This window comes from Oryx dammah, unplaced genomic scaffold (genome assembly GCF_014754425.2).
Source record: "Oryx dammah isolate SB20612 unplaced genomic scaffold, SCBI_Odam_1.1 HiC_scaffold_24, whole genome shotgun sequence".
In the NCBI taxonomy this organism is placed as follows: Eukaryota; Metazoa; Chordata; class Mammalia; order Artiodactyla; family Bovidae; genus Oryx; species Oryx dammah.
Genome location: NW_024070208.1, coordinates 61782905 through 61799509, shown reverse-complemented (window position 1 = coordinate 61799509; position 16605 = coordinate 61782905).

The following is a 16605-nucleotide window of genomic DNA, read 5'->3' as shown; positions in this document are numbered from 1 at the left end:
CTGCAGTCACCATCTGCAGTGATTTTGGAGCCCAAAAAAATAAAGTCTGACACAGTTTCCACTGTTTCCCCATCTATTTCCCGTAAAGTGATGGGACCAGATGCCATGAACTTCGTTTTCTGAATGTTGAGCTTTAAGCCAACTTTTTCACTCTCCTCTTTCACTTTCATCAAGAGGCTTTTAGCTCCTCTTCACTTTCTGCCATAAGGGTGATGTCATCTGCATATCTGAGGTTATTGAGATTTCTCCCAGCAATCTTGATTCCAACTTGTGTTTCTTCCAGTCCAGCGTTTCTCATGATGTACTCTGCATAGAAGTTAAATAAGCAGGGTGACAATATACAGCCTTGATGTACTCCTTTTCCTATTTGGAACTAGTCTGTTGTTCCATGGCCAGTTCTAACTGGTGCTTCCTGACCTGCATACAGATTTCTCAAGAGGCAGGTCAGGTGGTCTGGTATTCCCATCTCTCTCAGAATTTTCCACAGTTTATTGTGATCCACACAGTCAAAGGCTTTGGCATAGTCAATAAAGCAGAAACAGATGTTTTTCTGGAACTCTCTTGCTTTTTCCATGATACAGCGGATGTTGGCAATTTGATCTCTGGTTCCTCTGCCGTTTCTAAATCCAGCTTGAACATCAGAGAGTTCACAGTTCACGTATTGCTGAAGCCTGGCTTGGAGAATTTTGAGCAATACTTTACTAGCATGTGAGATGAGTGAAATTGTGCAGTAGTTTGAGCATTCTTTGGCATTGCCTTTCTTTGGAATTGGAATGAAAACTGACCTTTTCCAGTCCTGTGGCCACTGCTGAGTTTTCCAAATTTGCTGGCATATTGAGTGCAGCACTTTCACAGCATCATCTTTCAGGATTTGAAACAGCTCCACTGGAATTCCATCACCTCCACTAGCTTTGTTCTTAGTGATGCTTTCTAAGGCCCACTTGATTTCACTTTCCAAGATGTCTGGCTCTAGATTAGTGATCACATCATCATGATTATCTGGGTCATGAAGATGTTTTTTGTACAGTTCTTCTGTGTATTCTTTCCACCTCTTCTTAATATCTTCTGCTTCTGTTAGGTCCAGACCATTTCTGTCCCTTATCGAGCCCATCTTTGAATGAAATGTTCCCTTGGTATCTCTAATTTTCTTGAAGAGATCTCTAGTCTTTCCCATTCTGTTGTTTTCCTCTATTTCTTTGCATTGATCACTGAAGAAGGCTTTCTTATCTCTTCTTGCTATTCTTTGGAACTCTGCATTCAGATGCTTATATCTTTCCTTTTCTCCTTTGCTTTTCGCCTCTCTTAATGGGTGAACTTAACTCAGATGACCCTTATATCTACTACTGCAGGCAGGAATCCCTCAGAAGAAATGGAGTAGCCATCATGGTCAACGAAAGAGTCTGAAATGCAGTACTTGGATGCAATCTCAAAAACGACAGAATGATCTCTGTTCGTCTCCTAGGCAAACCATTCAGTATCACAGTTATCCAAGTCTATGCCTAACCAGTAACACTGAAGAAGCTGAAGTTGAATGGTTCTATGAAGACCTACAAGACCTTTTAGAACTCACACCCAAAAAAGATGTCCTTTTCATTATAGGGGACTGGAATGCAAAAGTAGGAAGTCAAGAAACACCTGGAGTAACAGGCAAATTTGGCCTGAAGCAGGGTAAAGACTAACAGAGTTTTGCCAAGAAAATGCACTGGTCATAGCAAATACCCTCTTCCAACAACACAAGAGAAGACACTACACATGGACTTCACCAGATGGTCAACACTAAAATCAGATTGATTATATTCTATGCAGCCAAAGATGGAGAAGCTCTATACAGTCAACAAAATAAGACCAGGAGCTGACTATGGTTCAGATCATGAACTCCTTATTACCAAATTCAGACTTAAATTGAAGAAAGTAGGGAAAACCGCTAGACCATTCAGGTATGACCTAAATCAAATCCTTTATGATTATACAGTGGAAGTGAGAAATAGATTTAAGGGCCTAGATCTGATACATAGAGTGCCTGATAAACTATTACTCAGTATATATAAATAAAAACTTTTTCCTAATACTCAACAGGAACAATCTGATGCCATTTTTTCTCAGTTTAAAAATCCTTATTGAGTAGAATTTTGTTGTTTTTTTCCCCACATGTAGTTCATGTTGTAAAAATTCATTGAAAATTTCAATTTCAATATAAATTCTGATGTGAAAGTGAGAATAAAATAATTTCTATTTTAGTGGATTAGATTATTTATCAAAGCTTAATTCATTCATTTAACAAATTATTTTTGAATACATTTGATATTTATATTCAGAAAATTAAAGAAGTAGATTTTTATAGAAAAACATCTATAGATGAGAGATATCGTTGAGTAGCCAACAGTGTATAATGGGAATGATAATTTGACATGAGGCAGGTTTATGAGAAATGAATGTGAACATTGATCACTAGCCACTGAAGTCAATAAGAAATACTGAGGAATTAGAATAAGAATTTTTTTATAAAAACACAATGATTCTATAAAGGAAATATAAAGAAATAATGTTACTGCCTTTCTTAGAGCTTCTTCATTACTAGGAACAAAAGCTTACTCCAGTGAGCTTAAGACAAATAGAAAGTTTTTTGGAAGGTTACAGAAGAGTCAAAGAGAATCTGAGAACAAAGTTCAGCCCAGCTTTACCATGTCATTAGTTAAGGAACTGGCAAAATTTCAGGAACCAGAGTTATTTTTCTCTGAGCTTTGTTTCTCTTTATCGGAGGCTATTTGTCTTGTCTCATTGCCCCTCTTTCTTAATCTGTCTTGTTCCTTCCTCTGTAGCACTTACATCCCTGTGGTGTCTCTTAAAGTGCATATTATCAGTGGTAACTTTTGTGTTTTCATTCCTAACTCCTGGGAACAAGTGTTTCCATTGTGTCTGTTTTGAGCTGAATGTCTATCCCTGGATTAAACAGTTTTTGTTAGGCAGTTGTGTTAAGTAGCCCAGAGTTTGCTCTGAAAACAGTCCTTGAGAAGAAGCATTACATGGAGATAAAATGATAATGGACTTAGTTTAAAAAAAAGAAAAGAAATTCTCAGATAGTAAAGTAAAAGTGAAAGTCATTAAGTTGTGTCTGACTCTTTGTGACCCCAAAGACTGTACTTTGCCAGGCTCCCCTGTCCATGGGATTTCACAGGCAAGAGTATTGGCTGCTGCTACTGCTAAGTCGCTTCAGTCGTGTCCGACTCTGTACAACCCCATAGACTGTAGCCCAGCAGGCTCACCCGTCCCTGGGATTCTCCAGGCAAGAACACTGGAGTGGGTTGCCATTTCCTTCTCCAATGCATGAAAGTGAAAAGTGAAAGTGAAGTCGTTCAGTCGTGTCCGACCCTCAGCGACCCCATGGACTGCAGCCTACCAGGCTCCTCCATCCATGGGATTTTCCAGGCAAGAGTACTGGAGTGGGTAGCTATTTCCTTCTGTAGAGGATCTTCCCAAACTAGGGATGAAACCTGGGTATCCTGTATTGACAGGCAAATTTTTTCCATCTGAGTCATCAGGGAGGTCCAGCCAGAAAGTAAGATGGGAAAGTAAATAACGTATGACTGATAATATGATATTCTTTTATCTTATTAGGATGTATGACTATAAGCCTATGTCTGATTGCAAATTGGTATCAAGTCACTATGTGAGTTGTGTTAGAGTTGGGGAAAAGAAATACTTACTGAGTATAATATATGTTAACTTGAACTGAATTACACCGAATAAGAAATTCTTATTTTGCTTTAACTGTTCCTTTTTTTGTTTCTTTGTTTTAATCAGAGAGATTGCAGTTTTAAGACATCACCTGGTTTTTGGGACCTGATTCAAGTCTCTTCTGAATGGTGACCAAAACAAATATGAAAATGAAACCCTGAACAACAATACTAAGAATTCAGTTGGGGAAAATCAAGTTACTGTCAGTGTTTAGAAGGAACTTTTATTACTAGAATGAATCACTTGGATCAGTGCATTCTATTTGTCTGCTCTGCTACAACAAACACAAATATTAATTCCTAATCTACATATATCAATAATTAAGAGGTTAGAGACAGACAGACAAAAGTGAACTGAAAACTGTTATGCTGTTTGTTCACTGCATGATTTCTCCATCTTGTCACATCCAGAATGTTTTCCCAATTAGTCTTTTTACTTTCTCCATATTCCAATTTGCCATGTGGCCGAAGCACAGACTTCTATTCTAAGACTTATAGGTGTTACTAGAGCATTTATAGAGGCAAAAAGAATCCCACTTTCAGGGTAGATTTTATATTATAGCTTTTTATTTACATGATCTATCTACAGCAGATATATTTCCACAGATCAGGTAGTCAGAGAATGTACAAATCCCATCTTATATCAGGGCCAACCTGATATTTTTTTGACAGTAGGGACTGAAATAGGAACAAAATGCAGCCACCAACTGACCTGAGACATTATATCTTGTAAGAGAAAGTGTTCAGCAGCCAATAAGGCAAAGAATGGATTAAGGGAGATTAAATTATTATTAATTAAGAAACAAATGCAAAAAAATGATGTGAGCTCATTCTGACTTAATACAAATGCATACATTTGATTTATTATGCTTATGGTCCTCAGTGTATAAGCTAATAGGAAATAGAAAGCAATAGAAATATACAAGAGAAATATAAGATAACAGAAAATAACATAACATATAGTTTATAAAATTCTTTTTAAAGTTGTAAAACTTGTAGAAATATATTTATACTCCCATATATAAACAATAAATGAAGAGAAAGAAAAAATACATAGTACAAGGTTTGAGATGAAACTAAAACTGTAAAAAAAGAAAATAGAAAAACATGACAAAGCTATGAAAATGACCAAGCTAATATTTTTAAAAATAAATATATAAAACACTAGATTTCTACTAAATTGCAAAAGTAAAATGATTCCATGATGATCTGGACAAATATGTTTAATCCATTACCTTTTAGCTTTTCTAGATTTTTTTATGAAATGAGAACAATAAAAAATAATAACTCACAAGAACTCTAAAAATTATTATGCATAATCCATATAGCAAGAATCTGAGAAATATTTTCTTTGAAGAATCATGGCATCTGGTCCCATCACTTCATGGGAAATAGATGGGGAAACAGTGGAAACAGTGTCAGACTTTATTTTGGGAGGCTCCAAAATCACTGCAGATGGTGACTGCAGCCATGAAATTAAAAGACGCTTACTCCTTGGAAGAAAAGTTATGACCAACCTAGATAGCATATTCAAAAGCAGAGACATTACTTTGCCGACTAAGGTCCGTCTAGTCAAGGCTATGGTTTTTCCTGTACTCATGTTATGCATGTGAGAGTTGGACTGTGAAGAAGGCTGAGCTCCGAAGAATTGATGCTTTTGAACTGTGGTGTTGGACAAGACTCTTGAGAGTCCCTTGGACTGCAAGGAGATCCAACCAGTCCATTCTGAAGGCGATCAGCCCTAGGATTTCTTTGGAAGGAATGATGCTAAAGCTGAAACTCCAGTACTTTGACCACCTCATGCAAAGAGTTGACTCATTGGAAAAGACTCTGATGCTGGGAGGAATTGGGGGCAGGAGGAGAAGAGGACGACCAAGGATGAGATGGCTGGATGGCATCATGGACTCGATGGACGTGAGTCTGAGTGCACTCCGGGAGTTGGTGATGGGCAGGGAGGCCTGGCGTGCTGGACTCATGGCGTCACAAAGAGTTGGACATGACTTAGTGACTGAACTGAACTGAACAGATATTCATATCAAAGTTGGCAAAAGGCTTTTTTCATATCAAAGTTGGCAAAAGGCTTTTTGCCCAGATCAGAAATCACTGTCTTAAGGCACAACAACAATTGTACAGACTGAGAGAAAAGACTCCAGCACAACATGTAAATATTCCTTGAATGTGAGTAGAGAGCATATATAATAATACTTTTCCCAAATGCCTCTAAAATTAGACTGGTGGGATAAGGAAGAAAAAGAGTCCTAAGACATGAGAGAAAAGTGGAGAAACAAATTTCAACCTTATGATACATTTTGTCAAGTTTGCCATTATCAGTATATAGAGGAGCAAGGTATATTGCTTTCTTATCTGGACCAATCAGTGGGGCCAAGGAATTAGATGCTGCCTAGTCTGTCTTTGGAGGGAATGATGCTGAAGCTGAAGCTCCAGTACTTTGGCTACCTCATGCGAAGAGTTGACTCATTGGAAAAGATTCCGATGCTGCAAGGCATTGGGGGCAGGAGGAGAAGGGAACGATAGAGGATGAGATGGCTGGATGGCATCACTGACTCGATGGACGTGAGTCAGAGTGAACTCCGGGAGTTGCTGATGGACAGGGAGGCTTGGCATGCTGCAATTCATGGGGTCGCAAAGAGTCGGACACGACTGAGCGACAGAACTGAACTGAACTGAGTCTGTCTTGATTCCAATGCTTATTAATATGGTGGCAGATTCAACATCAAGCTTCACAAACAGCAAAGACAGAGTGGGATAGTTACTCAGAGGATACGCAAGCTTCTCTTACAGGTAGAAAGTGGAATGGGAAATGATTGGGTCACAGTGACAAGATTCTTTGAATCTTAACAAAATAAAAATATGTGTTTCCATTAAGATGGTTTTTACATTCTTTTATTTCTTTTTACAATTTATTGATTATAATTATCTAGTCTAAATAGACTAGTCTAAATATCTAGTCTAAGTAAACCACCTCATCTCTAAAGTGAATACATTTTCAGTTTGCTGTAAAGTGGACAATCCTAGGGGCTGCTTTGGTAACTCAATGGGTAGAGAATCTGTCCTCAATGCTGAAGACGCTGGTCTGATTCCTGGGTCAGGAAGAGTCCCTGGAGAAAGGTTAGGCTACCCACTCATGGGCTTCCCTGCTGGCTCAGATTGTAAAGAATCCACTTGCCATGCAGGAGACTTGGATTCAGTCCCTGGGTTGGGAAAGATCCCTTGGAGGAGGGCATAGCAACCAACTCCAGTATTCTTGCCTGGAGAATCCCCACTGACAGAGGAGCCCAGCAGACTATAGTCCATGGGGTTACAAAGGGTTGGACATGATGGACTGACTAAGCACATGCACACAGATAATCCTAGACCATAAAGGCTCAAAACTCAACAGAAATCAATTCATAGAGTAAAAGGAATTGTTCTACCACAGTTTGGCTCTGTTCTTAGGTTGATGTTTGTAGTTTTATCTTTAAAACACTCTTAGTACATTTTTTATTTTGTAAAAATTCTATTGATTTTATATCTATTGAAATTATACTTCTAATATGTTATCCCATGCAAGTTAATATCTGAAGAAGAAAATTTTGTTCCAAAGAAAAAAATTATGGTTTTTTGCTAATGTCCATAATATTCACTGTTCTCATCTATGATCCATATTATCCAAGTGAAGTTGGAGTTAAAGAAGTTCAGAATAACCCCTTGAAGCCTTATTTAAAATACTAACTGGAAAAAAATGTCATGCAAGTTTGGGGTGCTGGCTTATGGAACGAGGTACATGATGATGTATGACGCTATTTGCATCTTCTATTGTCTGAATACCAGGATCCGAAAACAAGGATAAAAATAAAAATAGTTCATCTCAATATAAGTAGAATTACATATGATTTTATCTTACTACAGTGAAAATTCCATGGGCAGAGGAGCCTGGCTAGCTGCAGTCCATGGGTCCCCAAAGAGTCAGACATGAGCAACTGAGCATGTACACACACGTACACACACACAGTGGGAAATTTAAAGAGTTAAAAACTAACACTAAAATAACTAAATTTATATACTATTTGAAATTTGAATTTGACGGACAAATTAGTGTTATTGTACAGATTGGCCTTAAAAGGTAGTTGCTCACTGCATTGTGTAGAGAAATGAAAGACAAATTACAATTTTAAAAATATTTATGAGGCAACAGAATAAGTTATATCAAACCATTACACTCAGCACAATGTATCAAAGTTGTTTTAAAACCACCTCTTTCATATATGAATGTTTCAGGATAAAGCACAATGATAGAAACTCTTCCTAGACTACTGTATTCCAAAATAAGACCTCTGGCAATTCCAGGAAACCTGTAGTTTACAAAATGTGGTAACCTCTTCTCAGAGTTGCTTACCAACGTCTCTAAAATCACTGTGAATAAGCACAGCCCCCAGTATTCTCTGTGTGCCATTCCTTGAATTCTACCTTTGGAGTCATTACTGAGGCTCTGCCAAGGCAGTGTTTATCCCATTTGTGACACTTTTAATACATCTGACTTTATATTATCAACAGGTTTTCCTGGGACTCTGAGCAAATATCCAAAACGGCTCTGAATCAATATATATTGCATGAGATCATGATGGAAGTTGCGTGTATTGTGTGAATGACCACTAAGCTCATTTACAAGTAATTCAATGTTAATACTAATGATACTTTCTTTGAAAATGAACAAATCCAAGAGAAATAGATTGTTGGGACAATTCTACAAAATGAGAGATAGACGGTCCCAGGGAAACCAGGATACATGGTCACCTTAAATGTAACACCTAATGTAGCATTTGTCATTTTCCTTCCTTTCCATACTTAGAGCAATGTGATATGTTCACATAAAGGGATAACAGAGTCTGAGTCACATACTGAATGTGACATAGAGATATACATTGTGCAATCTAAGTGACTCATAACATTAAATTATCAGAAACATAATATTTGAAACTTGAATTCATTTATTGACAAACAATGTTACCTTCAACAGTTCAGTTCAGTTCAGTTTAGTCGCTAAGTCGTGTCCAACTCTTTGCAACCCCATGAATCACAGCATGCCAGGCCTCCCTGTCCATCACCAACTCCCAGAGTTCACTCAGACTCACGTCCATCGAGTCAGTGATGCCATCCAGCCATCTCATCCTCTATCATCCCCTTCTCCTCCTGCCCCCCATTCCTCCCAGCATCAGAGTCTTTTCCAATGAGTCAACTCTTCGCATGAGGTGGCCAAAGTACTGGAGTTTCAGCTTTAGCATCATTCCTTCCAGAGAAATCCCAGGGCTGATCTCCTTCAGAATGGATTGGTTGGATCTCCTTGCAGCCCAAGGAACTCTCAAGAGTCTTTTCAAACACCACAGTTAAAAAGCATCAATTCTTCGGCACTCAGCTTTCTTCAGTCCAACTCTCACATCCATACATGACCACAGGAAAAACCATAGCCTTGACTAGATGGTTGTCTTCATGCTACTGCTAAGTCGCTTCAGTTGTGTCCGACTCTAGGTGACCCCAGAGACAGCAGCCCACCAGGCTCCCCCGTCCCTGGGATTCTCCAGGCAAGAACACTGGAGTAGGTTGCCATTTCCTTCTCCAATTTGTGAAAGTGAAAAATGAAAAGTGATATTGAAGTTGCTCAGTCGTGTCCGACTCTGGGTGACCCCAGAGATGGCAGCCCATCGGGCTTCCCCATCCCTGGGATTCTCCAGGCAAGAACACTGGAGTGGGTTGCCATTTCCCTCTCTGGTTATCTTCATACCTGTTCCTAAAAGGGGCTACTCATTACATTTTATTGAACTGGCTGAGGTAATTTATCTGAATATCAGGAAGAAATAGAGTTGCTATTCAACAGTGGAGACACAGAATATTATATTTGTAACCAAGAAATCAAGAGTATCTTGGATTTTTGCCAATCAAGCTCTAAGTATGTCTGTTTAAGCTATACATTTCAGGTCTAAGAAAATAAACATCAGATGAAGTCACTTAACTCCTAGGGGTGGCCTTTCATTCAAATCCACTTACACCAGATTCCCCTAAGTCCCCATACTGAATATGGGACCACATCTGTTTGGTTGGACAGTAGTAACTGGAATGACTTCAGAACAAATGTTCTCTTACACTCGAAGATTATTGGCAACTCTCTTTCCTTAGTGGCATAGTTATCAAATAAATGGTATTGGACCCTGCTATGAATGACTGTGAGAATACTTAGTGACTGTTCTCAAATATTATGGGTCTTTTCAAATATTACCCTCTTCCCTTTGATCGTTTGCCTTTGGATCTTTGCTTTAACTTAGGCATGGGAATTGTTTGAGAGGCCACTGTGTTTGATCATGGTGACTCAATTCAGGTCTCCCCATAAATAGGATTTGGTTTTGGTTATACAAAGAGCTAGTGCCTTAAAATGCTGTCCAACCACTTCCAACTGAAGTTTCCCATAAATTGTTTAGTCATATCTGGTGATAATAATGATGATATATATATATATATATATAATTAATATATTATATGTAATATATCTATTATCTATTATAGTAACCACATATATCATCTTCTGATTGTTAAATGCAGCTTTTTGGCTTAAACTATCCTGGGATTCCATATCGCATTGATTTCTGAAACCCCATCTTAAGTACAGAGAATTGACATTCATGCTTGGACTAGTCAGACCATCCCACACTACATTTGAATTATGTCCTTGCTGTCCTTATCAATGCATTTCTTTTTCTTTCTTTCCTTTAATCATAATTGTTGGCTTGTAACATACTCTCATCACTGACCTATATAAATATTTCCATTTAAACATTTATTTACTGCAGGAGGGCCTAGAGGAGCCATCCCACACTGAACATCAGGAAGGGTGGTGGTAAGGAGATACCCCTCATCCAAGGTAAGGAGCAGTGGCTGCGCATTGCTGGAGCAGCCGTGAAGAGATACCCCACGCCCAAGGTAAGAGAAACCCAAGTAAGATGGTAGGTGTTGCAAGAGGGCATCAGAAAGCAGACACACTGAAACCACACTCACAGAAAACTAGTCAATCTAATCACATTAGGACCACAGCCTTGTCTAACTCAATGAAACTAAGCCATGCCCACAGGGCCACCCAAGATGGACGGGTCATGGTGGAGAGGTCAGACAGAATGTGGTCCACTGGAGAAAGGAATGGCAAACCACTTCAGTATTCTTGCCTTGAGAACCCCATGAACAGTATGAAAAGGCAAAATGATAGGATACTGAAAGAGGAACTCCCCAGGTCAGTAGGTGTCCAATATGCTACTGGAGATCAGTGGAGAAATAACTCCAGAAAGAATGAAGGGATGGAGCCAAAGCAAAAACAATACCCAGCTGTGTATGTGACTGGTGATAGAAGCAAGGTCCGATGCTGTAAAGAGCAATATTGCATAGGAACCTGGAATGTCAGATCCATGAATCAAGGCAAATTGGAAGTGGTCAAACAAGAGATGGCAAGAGTGAACATCTACATTTTAGGAATCAGCGAACTAAAATGGACTGGAATGGGTGAATTCAAATCAGATGACCATTATATCTACTACTGTGGGCAGGAATCCCTCAGAAGAAATGGAGTAGCCATCATGGTCAACAAAAGAGTCCAAAATGTGGTACTTGGATGCAATCTCAAAAACGACAGAATGATCTCTGTTCATCTCCAAGGCAAACCATTCAATATCATGGTAACCCAAGTCTATGCTCCAACCAGTAACGCTGAAGAAGCTGAAGCTGCCTTCCCTGGTGGCTCAGATGGTAAAGCGTCTGTCTACAATGCAAGAGACCCTGGTTAGATCCCTGGGTTGGGAAGATCCTCAGGAGAAGGAAATGGCAGCCCACTCTAGTATTCTTGCCTGGAAAATCCCATGAACAAAGGATCTTCATAGGATACAGTCCATGGGATCGAAAAGAGTCAGACACGACTGAGCGACTTCACTTTCACTTTGATGAAGACCTACAAGACCTTTTAGAACTAACACCCATTAAAAGATGTCCTTTTCATTATAAGGGACTTGAATGCAAAAGTAGGAAATCAAGAAACACCTGGAGTAACAGGCAAATTTGGCCTTGGAATGAGGAATGAAGCAAGGCAAAGACTAATAGAGTTTTGCCAAGAAAATGCACTGGTCATAGCAAACACAATCTTCCAACAACACAGGAGAAGACTCTCCACATGGACATCACCAGATGGTCAACACCGAAATCAGACTGATTATATTCTTTGCAGCCAAAGATGGAGAAGCTCTATCAGTTCAGTTCAGTCGCTCAGTCGTGTCCGACTCTTTGTGACCCCATGAATCGCAGTATGCCAGGCCTCCCTGTCCATCACAATCTCTCAGAGTTCACTCAGACTCACGTCCATCAAGTCCGTGATGCCATCTAGCCATCTCATCCTAGGTCGTCCCCTTCTCCTCCTGCCCCCAATCCCTCCCAATCAACAAAAACAAGACCAGGAGCTGACTGTGGCTCAGATCATGAACTCCTTACTACCAAATTCAGACTTAAATTGAAGAAAGTAGGGAAAACCGCTAGACCATTCAGGTATGCTCTAAAACAAATCCCTTATGATTATACAGTGGAAGTGAGAAATAGATTTAAGGGCCTAGATCTGACAGATAGAGTGCCTGATGAACTATGGAATGAGGTTCGTGACATTGTACAGGAGACAGGGATCAAGACCATCCCCATGGAAAAGAAATGCAAAAAAGAAAAATGGCTGTCTGGGGAGGCCTTACAAATAGCTGTGAAAAGAAAAGAAGCGAAAAGCCAAGGAGAAAAGGAAAGATATAAACATCCGAAAGCAGAGTTCCAAAGAATAGCAAGAAGAGATAAGAAAGCCTTCTTTAGCGATCAATGCAAAGAAATACAGGAAAAGAACAGAATGGGAAAGACTAGAGATCTCTTCAAGAAAATTAGAGATGCCAAGGGAACATTTCATGCAAAGATGGGCTCGATAAAGGACAGAAATGGTATGGACCTAACAGAAGCAGAAGATATTAAGAAGAGGTGGCAAGAATACACAGAAGAACTGTACAAAAAAGATCTTCATGACCCAGATAATCACGATGGTGTGATCACTCATCTAGAGCCAGACATCCTGGAATGTGAAGTCAAGTGGGCCTTAGAAAGCATCACTATGAACAAAGCTAGTGGATGTGATGGAATTCCAGTGGAGCTATTTCAAATCCTGAAAGATGAAGCTGTGAAAGTGCTGCACTCAATAGGCCAGCAAGTTTGGAAAACTCAGCACTGGCCACAGGACTGGAAAAGGTCAGTTTTCATTCCAATTTCAAAGAAAGGCAATGCCAAAGAATGCTCAAACTACCGCACAGTTGCACTCATCTCACATCCTAGTAAACTAATTCTCAAAATTCTCCAAGCCAGGCTTCAGCAATACATGAACGATGAACTTCCTGATGTTCAAGCTGGTTTTAGAAAAGGCAGAGGAACCAGAGATCAAATTGCCAACATCCGCTGTATCATGGAAAAAGCAAGAGAGTTCCAGAAAAACATCTATTTCTGCTTTATTGACTATGCCAAAGCCTTTGACTGTGTGGATCACAATAAACTGTGGAAAATTCTGAGAGAGATGGGAATACCAGACCACCTAACCTGCCTCTTGAGAAATCTGTATGCAGCCAGGAAGCAACAGTAAGAACTGGACATGGAACAACAGACTGGTTCCAAATAGGAAAAGGAGTACGTCAAGGCTGTATATTGTCACCCTGCTTATTTAACTTCTATGCAGAGTACATCATGAGAAACGCTGGACTGGAAGAAGCACAAGCTGGAATCAAGATTGCCAGGAGAAATATCAATAACCTCAGATATGCAGATGACACCACCTTTATGGCAGAAAGTGAAAAGGAACTAAAAAGCCAATTGATGAAAGTGAAAGAGGAGAGTGAAAAAGTTGGCTTAAAGCTGAACATTCAGAAAACGCAGATCATGGCATCTGGTCCCATCACTTCATGGCAAATAGATGGGGAAACAGTGGAAACAGTGTCAGACTTTATTTTTTTGGGCTCCAAAATCACTGTAGATGGTGACTGCAGCCATGAAATTAAAAGACACTTACTCCTTGGAAGAGAAGTTATGACCAACCTAGATATATATTCAAAAGCAGAGACATTACTTTGCCGACTAAGGTCCGTCTAGTCAAGGCTATGGGTTTTCCCAGTAGTCATGTATGGATGTGAGAGTTGAACTGTGAAGAAGGCTGAGTGCCAAAGACTTGATGCTTTTGAAATGTGGTGTTGGAGAAGACTCTTGAGAGTCCAACCAGTCCTCTCTGAAGGAGATCAGCCCTGGGATTTCTTTGGACGGAATGATGCTAAAGCTGAAGCTCCAGTACTTGGCCACCTCATGCGTAGAGTTGACTCACTGGAAAAGTCTTTGATGCTGGGAGGGATTGGGGGCAGGAGGAGAAGGGGACAACAGAGGATGAGATGGCTGGATGGCATCACTGACTCGACGGACGTGATTCTGAGTGAACTCTGGGAGTTGGTGATGGACAGGGAGGCCTGGTGTGCTGCGATTCATGGGGTGGCAAAGAGTCAGACACAACTGAGTGACTGAACTAAACTGAAGGATATCGATGAAACTACTACCCTATTAAAATAAAAATATAAATTTGGCAACAACTTATATCTACTGTTTGGTTTTCTTCCTTCCCCTCATCCAAAATGAGACAACAACTATCCTGTTTCTCAAATGGGCTGAAGGAAATTTCCTCACAGCCTTGTCCAATATAATGGTTGTGAACATTTGAGCTGATGGCAACTTCACACGTTTTTGGATTTTTCCTTCCTGACATTGTTGATTTTGATTTGTAACATCAGTCAGTACAAACAATCTTTGAGAAGGTTTTATTAAGCCTATAACAAAATTTAGTAAATTCAAATTGCCTAAAGTTTGAATTGAATCTATAACTTCTGTTAGTATATCCATATTTATTAATTCAAACTGAAGAAAAATTATGTTCTTCCTTTAGTGGCTTTAATATCATCAGAAATATTCACAGGCGATCCTTAAGACTTAACCAACATATATTAGCACACTTTTACAATTATCGCTTTTTTGTTTATTATTATCATTTGTATGTAAGCTTTATGCTCTGCAGGCTTTCCTGGTGGCTCAGACAGTAAAGAATCTGCCCACAATGCAGGAAACCTGGGTTTGATCCCTCGATGGGGAAGATCCCGTGGAGAAGAAAATGACTACCCACTCCAGGATTCTTGCCTTGAAGAGTTAGATGGACAGAAAAGCCTGATGAGCTACAGACCATAGAGTCACAAAGAGTTGGATGCGATTGAGTGATTCACACACACACACACACACACACACACACACACCTGTTCTTCAAATGACTTGAGGAACATGTAAAGATCTGATTCTTATTATAGGTAAGGAGGCAGTAGGGTGATGGGCGTGGAATACAAAGAGAATTTCTGTCTTATGCAGATGAACTACTTCTGACAATATCAGTACAGGCTCTTTTGACAAAGCAGAAACAATTTTACTAGACGGGTGAAAATCAAGCTACTCCTGTGGCCTGATGAGTTTTTGGAGTCTAGATATAGAGTCAACAGAGTAACTTCAATTATTACAATTCTGCTTCTCAGAATTCCACTTTCCCATCAATGTCCTAAATTTCAACTAGTGGATTTGGTAGGCTGAAAATACAATCTTGGTTGTAATTCAGTAACTAAGAGAGCAGACTTGATGTCTGAACTTTAGTAACTTATGAAGATATGAGTTTTTAAAGCCTTCATAAAATTTCTTTTTTCCTGACTATGCATTTAGGCAAGAACCTAAACCTCCTTGTTTGACAATGCTTAAAACAAACAAACAAACTCTGTAGTGCAGTTAGAGCATCCAAACGCATTTCTGACATCTTTCTATCCCACATGACTTCCATTAACATCTAAAATAGTAGTTAGCCAGTCTGCCAAAGTGAATTCTGCGACAGGCATTTCAATATAGGTGAGCACCAGTGATAATATAAATTGGTATCTGGTGCCAGAATCCCATTTCCCAGTGGTAACAAACCTTTTGTACAGCAAAGGAAACAACTAACAAAATGAAAAGGCCACCAAGGAAATGGCCACCCACTCCAGTATTCTTGCCTGGGAAATCCCATGGACAGAGGAGCTTGGTAGGCTACAGTCCATGGGGTGTCAAAAGAGTTGGATACAACTTAGTGGCTAAACAACAACAATTTGGAAACCATGTATCTGATATGGATTAATATACAAAGTATATAAGAAACTCACACAACTCTAGCAAAACAAACAAAACACCCAATTACAAATTTGGCAAGGACTTGGGTAGATCAGTAGACATTCCTCCAAAAAAAGAAATACAGATGGACAATATACATGAAAAGGTGCTCAACGTTGCTAACTATCATGAGAATACAAGTCAAAACCACAATGAAATGTCATCTCATACCTGTTAGAATAGCTATCATCAAAATGACAAAAGATAAGTGTTGGTGAGTATGTGGCGAAACTGGGACTGTTGTACACTGTAGATGGGAATGTAAACCGGTGCAGCTGCTGTGGAAAACATTATGAAGTATTCAAAAAAATTAAAAGTAAAATTATCATATGATCCAGCAATCTCACTTCTGGGTATATCCAAAAGAATTGAAATCCTTCTGTTGAAGAGTATTTGTTCCCCCATATTTATTGAAGCATTATCTACAATGGCCAAGATATGGAAACAACCTAAATATTCATCAGTGGATGAATGGATAAAGAAAATACTGTATACAATGGGATAATATTCAACCCTGAGAAAGAAGGAAGTCTTGCCATATGCAACAACTTGGATAGAATTG